This window comes from Pithys albifrons, chromosome 11, assembly GCF_047495875.1.
Source record: "Pithys albifrons albifrons isolate INPA30051 chromosome 11, PitAlb_v1, whole genome shotgun sequence".
Lineage (NCBI taxonomy): Eukaryota > Metazoa > Chordata > Aves > Passeriformes > Thamnophilidae > Pithys > Pithys albifrons.
In genome coordinates this window covers 3,087,761-3,104,513 of record NC_092468.1, presented here as the reverse complement: position 1 = coordinate 3,104,513, position 16,753 = coordinate 3,087,761, and the positions used below count along the sequence as shown (strand labels likewise).

The 16,753-nt window shown below is 52.8% G+C and overlaps 1 protein-coding gene across 2 annotated transcripts in view; it reads left to right on the top strand.

The window, feature by feature from the left end:
* Window positions 1-16,753, top strand: part of PAK2 (p21 (RAC1) activated kinase 2) — a 48,488-nt gene that overhangs the window by 5,254 nt on the left and 26,481 nt on the right. Inside the window, exon 1 of one of the 2 annotated variants that reach the window (XM_071566150.1) lies at window positions 11,270-11,288. The exons of the other annotated variant lie outside the window; for it this stretch is intronic. The gene's annotated coding sequence lies outside the window, so the exon portion shown is untranslated. Of the gene's footprint in view, window positions 1-11,269; window positions 11,289-16,753 lie in introns of those variants that run through there. 2 annotated transcript variants of the gene reach the window in all.

The window sequence follows — 16,753 nt, the reverse complement described above, 5'->3', positions numbered from 1 at the left end:
GAGAAGAGACCAACCCCCACCTGGCCAGAACTTCCCTTCAGGCAGTTCCAGACAGTGCTGAGGTCACCTCTGAGCCTCCTCTTCTCCAGGCTGAACACCCCCAGCTCCCTCAGCCTCTCCCCACAGCACTTGTGCTCCACTCCCTTCTCCAGCCTCGTTGCTCTTCTCAGTTGGGTTGAAAGAAACCTCTGAGGTTATCAAATCCAACCCTTGATCCAACCCCACTGTGATCAAGTTGGGTTGATCACAGTGGGGTTGGATCAAGACATGGTGGATTCTCTGCCCCTGGAGGTGTTTCAGAGGACACTCAGTGCCACATCCAGTCCCTTCTCCAGCCTCGTTGCTCTTCTCTGGCCCCGCTCCAGCCCCTCAATCTCTTGCCTCAGCTGAGGGGCCCAGAACTGAACACAACCCTTGGGCTGGGCTGGAGTCAGGGAATGCTGGCCCAGCTCTGTTTGCAGTTCTCCAACAGCCACCCAGCCCTACATCACCTGGCCCCTCACTCTGAGGGTGCTTCGTGGCTGCACAGTGTCCCCCTGGGGGGTTTCTGTCCCCTCCTGGCAGTGCCAGGGACTGACCCTTGCCCGGTCCCCTCGCCCTGCCAGAGATAACCAGTCCCTGGGGTGCCAGGCTGAGCTGCCAGCTTGGCTCTGGGAATGGTAAAGTCCACCTGGTGCAGAGCTGGGCTGGGGCTGCCCCTTGGCAAGGGGAGTGTGAGCAGGGGAGCAGCAGGGAGGGGAATCCGTGCCCTGCCAGCCCTGGGGAGGAGGGAGGGAGTGCAGGGCACTCACCTGGGGGCAAAGGGCACAGGGCAGGGCAGGGCTTGGAGGCACTTTCATTGCAGAAGGAAACCCTGCAGCCTTCCCTGGAGCCCCAAGGGCTCTCACTGGGCTTTCCTGGTTGGAATTACACTGCCTTGAGATTGATAAGACTTTAGAGAGTTCTTACTTGTGTTTAAATACAGGTGGTAAGAGGAGTAGATGTTTCCAGGTGAGAAGAAGAGACCTCCTAGTGACCCACTCAGTGTTGCTGCTCAAGCCTGACTTCCCTGCTCTAAGTTGGTGAGAGCTCAGAGCATGGTTTGACCTGAACTTGGTAAAATGATTTCCTTTCATGTGAAAATCCACACTTTGGTGCTTGTATTGTGACTGGTGCAGTGATCAGTGTGTGCCCCAAGTGCTGCTTTTGTCCTAATTCTCTGACTTGCCAGGTTTTATTGAGTGGATCATTCCTCCTTTTTTCTCAACTTCTTTTTATTTTCTCAGCTGGGAGTGAGGATTAACCAGGCTTTGAAAATGTCTCACCTGTAGGCAGGGATGTGTCAGGAAAATACCTCAAAATTGAGAGGAGTTTCAGCTTTCCTGTTGATACCAGTTTGGCTGGACAGCCTGTGAATTCCCAACAGGAATTCCTCGTGCTTTCCAAAGGTTGCAGGACACTGAGAGGCTTCAGGAACTGGAGAGGCAGCTCTTTGCCTTCAGGCAAAGCAAGTGGAGTTGGAAATTCTCAGATTGATGTGTCTGATTTCTGTTGGTGAAATTCAAAATGCTTTCAGAAGTCTCTCCTTCAGCTTCTGATGAATGCCCTGCTGATTAGAGTTCTTTGACTGAGCACACCTGACTGGGGAAGTATTTTTAAGGCTCCTAAAAAATATTGGGGGCTTTGGATAATTGGTGGGTTGTTGTTTCCCAGGTGGGTTGTTGTTTCCCAGCTCAGTGTTGGTGCAACTCTGGCAAAGTTGAGTGTTGTCTGAATTATTGCTCAGGGCTCTTCTCTCTGCCAATGAGCAGAAATTCTCTTTAAAGGAGTTCTTTTGCTAAGGCAGGTTTAATTATTCCCAATTCTGTAGTTCCATGGGAAGCACGAGCAGCTGTGGGAAGGAGTTGAGGGAGCAGGGAGTGTGATTTTAGTGATTTTAAGTCTGTGTTGGGTCCAGTCCTGTTTAACATCTTCATTGATGATTTAGATGAGGGGATTGAGTCCATCAGCAGCAAATTTGCTGATGACACCAAGTTGGGAGGGAGTGTCGACCTGCTGGAAGGCAGGAGGGCTCTGCAGAGGGATCTGGAGAGACTGGAGAGATGGGCTGATTGCAATGGGATGGAGTTCAACAAGGCCAAGTGCAGGTCCTGCCCTTTGGCCACCCCAACCCCTGCAGCGCTCCAGGCTGGGCACAGAGTGGCTGGAGAGCAGCCAGGCAGAGGGACCTGGGGGGACTGAGGGACAGGAAGCTCAAGAGGAGCCACCAGTGTGCCCAGGTGGCCAAGAAGGCCAAGGGGATCCTGGCCTGGATCCAAACTAGCGTGGCCAGCAGGCCCAGGGCAGTGACCCTTCCCCTGGACTCTGCCTTGGGGAGGCCACACCTTGAGTGTTGTGTTCAGTTCTGGGCCCCTCAGTTGAGGCAAGAGATTGAGGGGCTGGAGCGGGGCCAGAGAAGAGCAACGAGGCTGGAGAAGGGACTGGATGTGGCACTGAGTGTCCTCTGAAACACCTCCAGGGACAGAGAATCCACCATGTCTTGATCCAAACCCACTGTGATCACCAGCCCAGGGCACACAGTGCCAGAGTGATCCCAGTGGGGTTGGATCAAGGGTTGGACTTGGTGATCTCAGAGGTCTCTTCCAACCCAACTGAGAATAGCAACGAGGCTGGAGAAGGGAGTGGAGCACAAGTGCTGTGGGGAGAGGCTGAGGGAGCTGGGGGTGTTCAGCCTGGAGAAGAGGAGGCTCAGAGGTGACCTCAGCACTGTCTGGAACTGCCTGAAGGGAAGTTCTGGCCAGGTGGGGGTTGGTCTCTTCTCCCAGGCACTCAGCAATAGGACAAGGGGGCACGATGGGCTCAAGCTCTGCCAGGGGAGGTTTAGGTTGGATATCAGGAAGAAATTCTTTGCAGAGAGAGTGCTCAGGGATTGGAATGGGCTGCCCAGAGAGGGGGTGGATTCCCCATCCCTGGAGGTTTTTCAGCTGAGCTTGGCCGTGGCACTGAGTGCCATGATCTGGTAAAGGGACTGGAGTTGGACCAAGGGTTGGACTCGATGATCTCAGAGGTCTTTTCCAACCCAATCCATTCTATGATTTTAGTTCTGTCACAGCTCAGGAGAGATTTCCCATGGTGGGAGCAGTGAGGGCAGGTGTGTAACACCCTGAAAACTTCTTCAAATTCCACTTCTCCTTGTTCTCTCTGGTGTTTTCTGCTCCCTGTTAAGGTGTGTACCCATGGAGGTTGAGCTGTCAGCTCACAGAGGCTTTCCCAGAGCCCTCTAATGACTGAAATTAGACTTATCTGATGGTGTGAGTTTATTTTAGAAACTCCTGGGATACTTCCCACTCTTTGTTGCATTTGCTTGTCATTTATAGCCATTTTAGAACTGCTTTAACAAGCAGAGGTATCTCTTGGACAAGAGCAAGGCAAAGCTGTTCCTGGAAGATGCTTTTTAAAATCACCTTTGAATATTGAACCCATTTCCTGTCCAGTAAAGTGAGAACCTGAAGGAATGAAAATACCTTTGCCCCCTAAGCTTGTCTTTAGCAGAAGGTCATCCTGTTTTAAAGGGGCTTTGGGCTTCAGGCAGGATTCTGGGCAGATTCCTGTGAAAACAGCTCACTGGAAGGGGCTGGAAAATGTATTTCAGCTCCTCAATTAATCTGCTTTAGGGTGTAAGACACTAATTGTTTAGTAAGTTCTGTCGGTTTTTGGAAGGGAGCAACTTTTAAAGCTCAAAAACATGACTGAAAAGGTAAACTTGCTGGTTTATATTTGTGTTAAATACTTGGCCAGGGTGTTAAACCCACCTGGTGCCATTAATTGAGGCAGAACCACTGACCAGGAGGGGCTTGCTGGTTTTGCCATCTGGGCAAGGGGCACCAGCCCCAGTTTGGGGGCAGAGCCACAGGGAAGGGGGTTTGGGGTCCTGCCCAGCCCAGTTTGGGGGCAGAGCCACAGGGAAGGGGGTTTGGGGTCCTGCCCAGCCCAGTTTGGGGGTCAGAGCCACAGGGAAGGGAGTTTGGGGTCCTGCCCAGCCCAGTTTGGGGGACAGAGCACAGGGAAGGGAGTTTGGGGTCCTGCCCAGCCCAGTTTGGGGGCACAGCCACAGGGATGGGGGTTTAGGGTCCTGCCCAGCCCAGTTTGGGGGCACAGCCACAGGGAAGGGGGTTTGGGGTCCTGCCCACCCCAGTTTGGGGGGAGTGTCAAAGGGAAGGGGCTTTGGGGTCCTGCCCAGCCCAGTTTGGGAGGCAGAGCCACAGGGAAGGGAATTTGGGGTCCTGCCCACCCCAGTTTGGGGGCAGAGCCACAGGGAAGGGAGTTTGGGGTCCTGCCCAGCCCAGTTTGGGGGGCAGAGCCACAGGGAAGGGGGTTTGGGGTCCTGCCCCGCCCAGTCTGGGGGGCAGAGCCACAGGGAAGGGGGTTTGGGGTCCTGCCCAGCCCAGTCTGTGCCATCCCTGGGTGGGATCCCTGTCAGGAGCTGAACTGCTGGAAAAGGAATCCCTGGTGTCCAACTTGGCCTGGGGATCCTGCTGAGTGATCTGGCACTGATGGGCTGGGAGGGCTGGACAGTTCTGTGTCTGCCTTTCTGCTCCTCCTGCTTTTTTCATGGAATGGGACCTGGGCTCAAACTCCAAAAGGACCAGGATCTCCTCAGCAAGCCCTGCCAGCATTTCCTGTGGCACAGCAAACAGGCTCCTAATGCTGCCAAATTATTTTTTTTACTTTGAAAAAGCCTTTTCTTTTCAATGTGTGAACTGCCAGCTGTCACTCAGAAAAATAAATGAAGTGAAGCCTTAAAGTTGGGGCATTATCACCAACTGTGAAATATTTTCTTCTCACCCCCCTGAGTGGAACAAGAACGAGCCAAGTGAGATCTGGGATTTTCAAAGCCATTTGGAAGTTAGAACAGTTAATTTTAATTTGATACCAACTTGCTGAGCTCTTTGATACTGTCCAAGGTTAGGAAATAATTCTTTGTGGTAAGGAAGGTCTTGGTTGCTGCAACCTGGAAATTCAGGCAAACACCTCCTGATTTTTGGGATGAGGCTCTTCTGCAGTAACCAAAGTATGTCTTGGCAGTGCTGGGGCCTCACTGCTTTTGTGACTGCTGCTTTTTCTTTCCAGCCTTTCTGGACCTATTTGATGTATATTTTTATAGATAAATCTCTGCTGTTGAGGTTTTTCAGTGGGGATTATTTTTCCAGGTAGCAAAACAAAAGCTCAGGGTGGTTCAGTGCAGTTGGTGTGGATGGTTTCTCCCCAAGCAGAGCAGTGTGTTGTGATGGCTTTTATTTTCTCATTTATTAATAACTCCTCAATTGTAAACCCTTTCACCTCTGAGAGGTGTATTTCTCACTCCCCTTGGCTTGTTTTGTGCAGGCTGGGAAAGGCTTTTTGCAGCACAAGGAAATGTGCTCAGGGTGAGTAGAACTGGATGGAAGTTTTGCTGTGGGAGGAGTTGAGACACCTGGTAAATCAATACAGGCACAGCCATCTGAGTAGAGCTTGGAGCATCTCATGAAATAAGGTTTTAATTTTGAATTTTGGGGAATAAATGGAATGAATGAAGTGAAAATACCAAGATGAAACGATTTTTAATTTGGCTTAATTTGTGACAGTGATGACTCTGTTTGTCCAGCAAAACAATTTGTTTTATTAACACTGTCAAGATTTAAATTATTTTTTTCCTTATTCCCTCATTGCTGCTGAGAAACACTTGTCAGACTCGTGGATTTTCTCTTGTATCCCTTCAAGCACAGCTCCTTGGAGATCTTCCTTGCCATGGGATTCAAACCTTTGGCAACACTTTCCCACCAGGTCTGAGCTGGCCAAGGGGCTGCTGGTGGTTGGGATTTGCTTCCCCAGCACTTCCAAAGCCCATGGACCAAACTGAGGGGGCACATTCCTAATCTTAAAACTCATCTGAGCAGGAGAAACTTCTTTGTTTGGAGGACCTTGGGCAAGGTTGGAACTAGATGTGGTTTTAATCCCATGTTGCTCTGGCAGAAAGGGACCTGGGGGGACTGAGGGACAGGAAGCTCAACAGGAGCCACCAGTGTGCCCAGGTGGCCAAGAAGGCCAAGGGGATCCTGGCCTGGATCCAAACTAGCGTGGCCAGCAGGCCCAGGGCAGTGACCCTTCCCCTGGACTCTGCCTTGGGGAGGCCACACCTTGAGTGTTGTGTTCAGTTCTGGGCCCCTCAGTTGAGGCAAGAGATTGAGGGGCTGGAGCGGGGCCAGAGAAGACTGGAGCTGGACCAAGGGTTGGACTTGATGATCTTGGAGGTCATGGAGTCCAGCCATTGGGCCAACTCCAGTCCCTTTACCAGATCATGGCACTCAGTGCCACGGCCAAGCTCAGTTGAAAAACCTCCAGGGATGGGGAATCCACCCCCTCTCTGGGCAGCCCATTCCAATCCCTGAGCACTCTCTCTGCAAAGAATTTCCACCTGCTCTCCAACTTCAATTTCCCCTGGCAGAGCTTGAGCCCATCGTGCCCCCTTGTCCTATTGCTGAGTGCCTGGGAGAAGAGACCAACCCCCACCTGGCCAGAACTTCCCTTCAGGCAGTTCCAGACAGTGCTGAGGTCACCTCTGAGCCTCCTCTTCTCCAGGCTGAACACCCCCAGCTCCCTCAGCCTCTCCCCACAGCACTTGTGCTCCAGTCCCTTCTCCAGCCTTGTTGCTCTTCTCTGGCCCCACTCCAGCCCCTCAATCTCTTGCCTGAACTGAGGGGCCCAGAACTGAACACAACACTCAAGGTGTGGCCTCCCCAAGGCAGAGTCCAGGGGAAGGGTCACTGCCCTGGGCCTGCTGGCCACGCTAGTTGGATCCAGGCCAGGATCCCCTTGGCCTTCTTGGCCACCTGGGCACACTGGTGGCTCTTGTTGAGCTTCCTGTCCCTCAGTCCCCCCAGGTCCCTCTGCCTGGCTGCTCTCCAGCCACTCTGTGCCCAGCCTGGAGCGCTGCAGGGGGTTGGGGTGGCCAAAGGGCAGGACCTGCACTTGGCCCTGTTGAACTCCATCCCATTGGAATCAGCCCATCCCTCCATTCTCTCCAGATCCCTCTGCAGAGCTCTCCTGCCTCCAGCAGGTCGACACTCCCTCCCAGCTTGGTGTCATCAACAAATTTGCTGCTGATGGACTCAATCCCCTCATCTAAATCATCAGTAAAGATGTTAAACAGGACTGGGCCCAACACAGACCCCTGGGGACACCACTGGTGACCAGCTGGACACAGCCCCATTCACTAGCAGTCTCTGGGCCCGACCCTCCAGCCAGTTCCTAATCCAGGAGAGGGTACACTTGTCCAGGCCATTGGCTACCAGCTTTTCCAGGAGTATATTATGGGAGACAGTGTCAAAGGCCTTGCTGAAGTCCAGAAAGACACATCCACAGCCTTCCCCTCATCCACCAGGTGGGTCACCTGATCATAAAAAGAGACAGACAACAGGCTGGCAAAGGCTCACAGAGCCTTCGAAAAACTCTATAAAAGAGTCTGGTCCAAGAAACACGTGAAGAAAAGTACAAAGATCAGTGTCTACAGAGCCATTGTACTGTCTACTCTTTTATGTGGGTCTGAATCCTGGGTCATCTGTCGCCACCACCTGCGGCTTCTCGAACACTTCCATCAGCGCTGCCTCTGTTCAGTCCTAAACATCCACTGGTCTGATTACGTGACCAATGTGTCTGTTCTGAACAGGCAGGGTCAGCAGTATGGAGGCCATGCTGATGAGAACGCAGCTGTGCTGGGCAGGGAACGTCTCCAGGATGGAGGATCACCCAGTGCCCAGGGCACGTCACCAGGATGGAGGATCACCCACTGCCCAGGGCAGGGCATGTCTCCAGGATGGAGGATCACCCACTGCCCAGGGCAGGGCACGTCTCCAGGATGGAGGATCACCCACTGCCCAGGGCAGGGCACGTCTCCAGGATGGAGGATCACCCACTGCCCAGGGCAGGGCACGTCTCCAGGATGGAGGATCACCCACTGCCCAGGGCAGGGCACGTCTCCAGGATGGAGGATCACCCACTGCCCAGGGCACGTCTCCAGGATGGAGGATCACCCACTGCCCAGGGCAGGGCACATCTCCAGGATGGAGGATCACCCACTGCCCAGGGCACGTCTCCAGGATGGAGGATCACCCACTGCCCAGGGCAGAGCACGTCTCCAGGATGGAGGATCACCCACTGCCCAGGTCAGGGCATGTCTCCAGGATGGAGGATCACCAACTGCCCAGGGCACGTCTCCGGGATGGAGGATCACCAACTGCCCAGGGCACGTCTCCAGGATGGGGGATCACCCACTGCCCAGGGCACGTCTCCAGGATGGAGGATCACCCACTGCCTTCTGAAGATTGTGCTCTGTGGTGAACTCGCCACCGGCTGCTGCAAGAGAGGAGCCCCAAAGAGGAGATACAAGGACTGCCTGAAACAACAGCTCAGCCTTGGCCATACTGACTGCCCCAAAGGTCCACTCTGGCCTCCAGTTGGGATTCATGGAGACACCATTCATGATGCTGCTGCTTCCTTTGGGAACGCAGCACAGTCAGTCTGGAGGAGAAAAGACAACGCAGACAGAACCATTCCTTGCCAATGTCACCTAAAGAGACGTTCCCCTGTGCCTTCTGTGACCAGACCTGCCTATCCCGTATCGGCCTTTTTAGCCATCAGCAGCTTGCAGAGAGCGTGGGTAGTGCCCTTCCCAAATCTTCATTCACAAAGCCAAGCCATGATGATGAGATACAAAGCTGTTGGAGTGAGAAGAGTGAGAGTAGGAATACCTTAGAACTAGAAATAACTAGGAATAACTTAAACCCCTTCCAAATTAGAAAATCAGGTTAAAATCTCATTCTGACAGTCATTGTTTTGAATTCAGATTGTTATTTCCAGTATCCAAAGGAATACTCTGGCTCCCTGAAAGACACACAAGAACATTTGCCCAAATTTCTGGGAATTGTACATGAATATGCTGCTTGTGGAATTTTAAAGCAGGAAATCTGTAACAGCACACAGGGAAAACTGGGGCAGTGTCCCAACAACAGTGTGGACAGGGAGGAGTATTTACAGAGCCCCTTGGCCTTGCTCCTTTTCCCCCTTTTTTTAAAAAAAAAATAGTGTTGCAGTTCTTTGTTTTTCTGTTGGTGAATGCAGGTCTGATGGGAAACTGTAATGGGAAAGTTGCAAAGGAAAATTGCAATGCAAAATTGCAATGCAAAATTTTAATATAAAATTGTAATACAAAATTGTAGGGGAGTATTTGGGCTGCTTTGAGTTGTGGCAGGTGCAGTTTGTGCTGTTTGTGCTGGTTTTTGTGTCTGGAAATGCTGGGGAAGGCACTGCCTGGGCAGCAGGACTGGCTGTGTGCACCCCTGGGTGCTGCCCCTCCTGACAGCTAAATATGCCAGGGAAAAGCAAAACACTCACTGTCTGTGTGCCTAAAACCTGGAAAACTCGACTCCTCAGCAGTGTCCTGGAGTTGTCTGTGATTGTGGCAGTCCTGGCACACTCAGAGGGATGTGGGGCATGACTGGGAGGGAGGTTTTGTCTCTGAGCTCGAGGAGTGTTTTACTGTAAAAGATCTGGTGTCATCCCACAGTCCTGAGCTGCTGTTGGAAGGGAAATATTGGGGGAACCCTTCCTGAGGGTGTTGCTTTCTCATTATAAGTAATTAAAAGACCCCAGTGGGAATCCAGCTCTGAAATCCTCAGCAGAAGGAACATGTGGAGCTGCTGGAGTGAGCCCAGAGGAGGTCATGGAGATGCTCCAGGGCTGGATCCCTCTGCTCTGGAGCCAGGCTGTGAGAGCTGGGGGGGTCACCTGGAGAGGAGAAGGATCCAGGGAGACCTCAGAGCCCTTTCCAGGGCCTGAAGGGGCTCCAGGAGAGCTGGAGAGGGACTTGGGACAATGGATGGAGGGACAGGACACAGGAAATGGCTTCCCAGTGCCAGAGAGCAGGGATACATGGGATATTGGGAAGAAATTCCTCCCTGTGAGGGTGGGCAGGCCCTGGCACAGGTTGGGCAGAGAAGCTGTGGCTGCCCCATCCCTGGGAGTGTCCAAGGCCAGGTTGGATGGAACACAGGACACATGTGGAGCTGCTGCTGGAATGAGTCCAGAGATGCTCCAGGGCTGGATCCCTCCTGCTTTGGAGCCAGGCTGGGAGAGCTGGAGGGGTCACCTGGAGAAGAGAAGGCTCCAGGGAGACCTGAGAGCCCCTTCCAGGGCCTGAAGGGGGTTTATGAAAAAGAGGGAGAGCAACTTTTTACATGGGCAAATAGTGAGAGGACAAGGGGCAATGGGTTTAAACTGATAGATGAGATGTTGGGAAGAAATTGTTCCCTGTGAGGGTGGGCAGGCCCTGGCACAGGTTGGGCAGAGAAGCTGTGGCTGCCCCATCCCTGGGAGTGTCCAAGGCCAGGTTGGACAGGGCTTGGAGCACCCTGGGCTGGTGGGAGGTGTCCCTGCCCATGGCAGGGGGTGGGATGGGATGATCTTCAAGGTCCTTTCCAAGCCAAACCATCCTGGGATTTGATTTTATGAACTTCTTCCATTCTCCTCCACTTGAAGTCCCTTCCCTCCTTCATCTCATAAAGCAACTTCACGTTTCTGGAGGAACCTCTGAGGTGAATAATGTGCACCTTGAACTGGTGTCTGATCTAAGGTGGCATTTCCTGTAACAGCGGGGCAGGTCCCTGAGCTGGCTGAGGTGATGGGGGAAGGAGCAACAGAACACAGAGGTTTTCTTTTAGATTTAAGGTGGATATTAGGAAGGAATTCTTGGCTCTGAGAGTGGTGATGCCCCAGCACAGGTTGGGGAGAGCTGCTGTGGCTGCCCCATCCCTGGGAGTGTCCAAGGCCAGGTTGGACGGGGCTTGGAGCAACCTTGAATAGTGGAAAGTGTCCCTTGGTGGAACTGGATGACCTTTCTGGTCCCTTCCATGGCCAACTTCCCCAGGTCTCAGTGACCTTGCCCCGTGCAGAAGTGGGAAAGCTTCAGGCAACACTTCTCTTGTTGGGAGTCTGAGTGTTTGAAGGACTCAGTGGGGTTTTCTGGCAAGGCCCAAATGGAATGTAACTCCCAGGAAAAATGATCTCTGCTTTCTGTGTGATGCTGCTGGAACTGGAACCTGAGCTGTGCTCACCCCACCCATCTCCAGAGGGATTTTTTAAGACCTGTTGTCATACTCAGGTGCTTTTGGCATTTACAAGTCCTGCATTTGGTTTCTTGCAGCCTTTTGGCTCTTCCTGGCTGAGGTTGTGTCCAGTGTCGGCGTGCAGAGGGATGTGCCTTGAGCTTGGGTCAGGTGGGCATTCTGGCAAACCCTTCCCGAGTGGCTGTGACCATCTGGGTGGTGGCAGAACTGCCCTGGTGTGCCCTTGGTGTCCTCTGGTGTGCCCCCGGTGTGCCCCCAGTGTGTGCTGGTGTGCCGTGGCATGCCGTGGTGTGCCCCAGCATGCCCTGGTGTCCTCTGGTGTCCTCTGGCATGCCCTGCTGTGCCCTGGGTGTGCCCTGGTGTTCTCTGCTGTGCTGTGGCGTGCCCCGGTGTCCCCCGGCGTGCCCCAGTGTCCCCTGGCGTGCCTGGGTGTGCTCCAGGTGTCCCCTGGTGTCCTCTGGTGTGCCCCCGGGTGTGCCCTGGCTGTCCTCTGACGTGCCCCTGGGTGTGCCCCAGGTGTCCTCTGGTGTCCTCTGATGTCCTCTGGTGTGCCCCCAGGTGTGCCCCCGGGTGTCCTCTGGTGTGCCCCCAGGTGTGCTCCAGGTGTCCTCTGATGTCCTCTGGTGTGCCCTCGGGTGTGCCCCCGGGTGTCCTCTGGTGTCCTTTGGTGTGCCCCCAGGTGTGCCCCAGGTGTCCTCTGATGTCCTCTGGTGTGCCCCCGGGTGTCCTCCGGTGTCCTTTGGTGTCCTCTGGGTGTGCCCCGGGAGTCCCCTGGTGTGCCCTGGCGTGCCCTGGCATGCCCTGGTGTGCTTTGGTGTGCCCCGGCGTGCCCTGGTGTCCTCTGGTGTGCCCTTCTGTCCCCCGGTGTCCCCCGGCGTGCCCTGGCATGCCCTGGTGTCCCCTGGTGTGCCCTTCTGTCCCCCAGCGTGCCCTGGCATGCCCTGGTGTCCCCTGGCATGCCCTGCTGTGCCCTGCTGCGCCCTGGCATGCCCTGGTGTGCTCTGCATCTGCACAAACAGAGTGGTGAGGGGCAGAATTGCCCACTGTGGCATTCGCTGGCAGGCTGGCAGCGTAGGAAGGGTGGAGGTTTGGCCCCCAGGGCTGCTGTGCCCAGCTGGGGTAACTGCAGTGGACCCGAGCCTTGGGCAGCCACTAGAGAGAAACAAAGAGCTCTGTTCTGTTCTCAGTGAAAAAGAGACAGAGCTTTTCTGCAGGGAGATGTTCCATCTTTCCCCTTTGTCTTTGCCCTTGGTAGTCCTTTTTCTCCCAGCTCTGCCAGTGTGATGAGGGCGTGCCAGATCCCTCAGCCTTGGATTCGTGTTGGTTTTGCCATCCTCATACACTTTGTTACCTCTTCTCTTTCCAGTTCCTTCTCATCTGGATGGGAAGCCACGGCCTTGTCTTCCCATTGCCCCATAAGATTTCCAGAGGTTAATAGAAAAAAGGTTAAAAAGGTTCCCTCTTGGGGCTCCTGGTGATCCTTGTGCACCCCATCACCTTTTCAGAGCTGCGTCCTTGTGTGTTGGTGGTGGATCTCCCAGCTGTGAATGCTGTGCAGGTACCTCGTGCAGGGCAGCCTTTACTCAAATAACTTTTGCTCTGGAATGTGTGGGCCCTCCCTGCCTGTAAATGTCAACTTTAATTAAGAGACAATCTCAACAATGAGATGCAGCCTTTTGCTTTTCGTTGTTTTTTTTTTTTAAATCTTCTCGTAGACTTTCCCTGCTCGCCCTTTTCCCCATTCTCCTTTGATCTTCAGAAAACCTCAGCTCATAAAAAGAAAGGCTGCAAAGTGTCTGCAAGGTGGTGAAATCTGAGTAAGCACAAACACCCCGAGTCTGGATTTGCATGTCGTGCCTGCCCCCGGCTGCCTTGGCTGCCTTTGGTTGACTCAGGAGTTTCAGGAGGCAGAGCAGGGATAATTTCCTTGCTGAGCCCTGGGCAGGCTGGTTCAAACACCTTGGAGTGTGTGTTATCATTAGGCATCTTTGCACAACGTTCCTTGATGGAAAACTCTGCCTGTGGGCTGTGTAAAATGGCACTGAATCCAGCTGGTGGGTGGCACTGGAGCTGGAGGGTGGCAATGGATCCCTTGGATCCCTCTTGGTTTGTAATTCCAGCTCCACCACACACTGTAGAGCTTTGTGAGCCTTCAAGGGCTGAGTGCCTGGGAGAAGAGACCAACCCCCACCTGGCCAGAACTTCCCTTCAGGCAGTTCCAGACAGTGCTGAGGTCACCTCTGAGCCTCCTCTTCTCCAGGCTGAACACCCCCAGCTCCCTCAGCCTCTCCCCACAGCACTTGTGCTCCAGTCCCTTCTCCTCAGTTGGGTTGGAAGAGACCTCTGAGATCACCAAGTCCAACCCTTGATCCAACCCCACTGGGATCACTCTGGCACTCTGTGCCCTGGGCTGGTGATCACAGCGGGGTTGGATCAAGACATGGTGGATTCTCTGCCCCTGGAGGTGTTTCAGAGGACACTCAGTGCCACATCCAGTCCCTTCTCCAGCCTCGTTGCTCTTCTCTGGCCCCGCTCCAGCCCCTCAAGATCTTTCCTGAACTGAGGGGCTGTGGGCTGTGTAAAATGGCACTGAATCCAGCTGGTGGGTGGCACTGGAGCTGGAGGGTGGCAGTGGATCCCTTGGATCCCTCTTGGTTTGTAATTCCTGCTCCACCACACACTGTGGAGCTCTGTGAACCTTCAAGTGCTGCCTTGGAGCAGGGTGGGAATGGGTATCCATGTCCATCAGCTCATCCCTTGGGCTCATTTCTGTGCTCTGCTCTCACCACCTGCCTTGCCAAGGGAGTTTTCCTGCCAAACTTAGGGCAAAAGTGCCGAGTCCTGCCCTTTGGCCACCCCAACCCCTGCAGTGCTCCAGGCTGGGCACAGAGTGGCTGGAGAGCAGCCAGGCAGAGGGACCTGGGGGGACTGAGGGACAGGAAGCTCAACAGGAGCCACCAGTGTGCCCAGGTGGCCAAGAAGGCCAAGGGGATCCTGGCCTGGATCCAAACTAGCGTGGCCAGCGGGCCCAGGGCAGTGACCCTTCCCCTGGACTCTGCCTTGGGGAGGCCACACCTTGAGTGTTGTGTTCAGTTCTGGGCCCCTCAGTTGAGGCAAGAGATTGAGGGGCTGGAGTGGGGCCAGAGAAGAGCAACGAGGCTGGAGAAGGGACTGGAGCACAAGTGCTGTGGGGAGAGGCTGAGGGAGCTGGGGGTGTTCAGCCTGGAGAAGAGGAGGCTCAGAGGTGACCTCAGCACTGTCTGGAACTGCCTGAAGGGAAGTTCTGGCCAGGTGGGGGTTGGTCTCTTCTCCCAGGCACTCAGCAATAGGACAAGGGGGCACGATGGGCTCAAGCTCTGCCAGGGGAAATTGAAGTTGGAGATCAGAAAAAAATTCTTTGCAGAGAGAGTGCTCAGGGATTGGAATGGGCTGCCCAGAGAGGGGGTGGATTCCCCATCCCTGGAGGTTTTTCAACTGAGCTTGGCCGTGGCACTGAGTGCCCTGATCTGGTAAAGGGACTGGAGTTGGACCAAGGGTTGGACTTGCTGATCTCAGAGGGCTTTTCCAACCCAATCCATTCTGTGATTCTGTGAAGACACCTGGGAAGTGACTTCATAGGCCTGTCTGGTGTGGTGCTGCTTGAGGTGATAAAGCAGAGAAGATGTTCCTGGTTCCCTGGTGGGAAAATGCCAGCACAGTTTATTTTATGCAGCAGAAGTGCTGGCTCAGGCTGATCCCTGCAGGTTTGAGGGACAGAGTGGAGCTGAACCCCAAGACTCCCAGGTGGCCTCAGCCTTCAGTGCAGCCAAGTATCCCAAATTTGCTTAAATTTTCTGTGCACTTTTTCCCCAGGACTCTTGAACATCCTGTCTCTAGTCTGAGCCTACTCAGAGTTTTTTGATATCTGGTCCATTCAGAGTCTTCCTCAATAGGCTGGGACCTGTTTTACTTTGGAAAATGGCATTTTTGCACCCTGATTCTTCAGGTCTGCTCAGTCCCCTGATCAGGATATTTGTCTTGTGTAACTTGGTCCATAGGAAGCACATCCATTACAGTTTGGAAAGGCTTTTAATTCTTCTGCATTAGTTTCTTTTCTGTTCTTTTTGAATTTCTTTCTCCTTGACAATGCTTTTTATCTTCTTCCCCCCTCCCAAATCTCTTTATCACTTGGCAATTAAACCTCAGTTGTTTGTGCTGTGTTTTCCCTTCTATTTGTATGACTAAGGAAAAATCAGAGAGAAATTAAGGGGTTGGAAAAAGGCAAATAGGAAAGAATTCAGCTGAGTATGTTCTTTGTGTCACCCAGTCTGATATTGCCAGATCAGGCTGAATTTCTCCTGTAGTCCCCCTTCGAGTGGGAATATTATTTCTTTTTTCTGCCACTTGTAGCAGTAAAGGGAAGATTGTAGGGAAGGACCTGACGTGTTTATAAACTTCATGGTGGTTGGTTTACTTGCTGTGTAAATTCACTGATTTACTGTGTAAATCTTCATGAAAAATATATTGGACTCAGATATTTTAATTTCTGTTTTTTTCTCTGTTTTCCCAACTGCATCATTTGAAGGGTGAGTGTCTTGTTTGTGCTTCTAAATGAGGGAGATCAGGAGTATTTTAGTTTATAGATTAGAATCACAGACTATTCTGAGTTGGAAGGGACCCACAAGGATCATCAAGTCCAACTGAAGTCAGTGGCCCACACAGGGGATTGAACCCACGACCTTGGCATTATTACAACCAAGTTTTAACCAACTGAGCTACTCTCAGGGTCTCTTTAGTGGGAGTTTCCCCCCAGATCCCCCCAAAGAAAAGCTAAATAAAAACAACTTGGTTTTCACAGCTTTGGCATTGACCAAACTTTTCCCCCAGACCCCATAAAGCTGGAGGGACAATTCCAGCACATCCTGAGGAGGTGGGAGCCTCTTCCCAGAGCTGGGATGGATGGTTGGAGCATCCACAGTAATTCCTGGCTCCTCCTGGCCACTCTCCCCATCCCTCTGCTCCTGCTTTTTCACCAGTCCTCTCTTGGCAGGCAGAACCTCTGCAACAGCTTTGCCAAGTCTGCAAAAGAAAGTAATTCTTTGTCTGCCACTGCTGGTTTTTCTTTTTTCTTTTTTTTTTTTGCTCAATTTTCTGAGTCGAAATGATAAGTATTTTCAGTCTCGTTCTGTTCCAAAAAACCTCCTTTTTGGAGCTGATTAAATAAATCTCGTGGATCCAAGTGCTTCAAGTTGGAAAGCTGAACATCCCCAAAGGCTTGTTTTGTTTTTCATGGAGAGGATGAGCTTGAGATTTGCTGGTTTTGTGAATTTTTCTGCAGCGGGGAAGTAATTTCAAGCTGTTGAGCTGCTGAACTAGGAGGCTGTTAGTGATGGGCAGGAAGCTGTGGCTGGGTAGCACCGTCTGAATAAAAACTTGTCAGAAAGCGGCTCTCTGCTAATCCCTGGGAGGAAGTGAGCTATAATCAGCACTAAGTGAGCTAATCACAGGAAATCTATTGCTCAACAGGAGCCTTTAAAAAAAAAAAAAGGAGGGGGGTGGGGAGAAAAAGAGAATACCCTTGGAGATATTTCATTCTGCTTTTGGGCTCCAAAATCTGTTTGGTCTTAGAAAGTGGA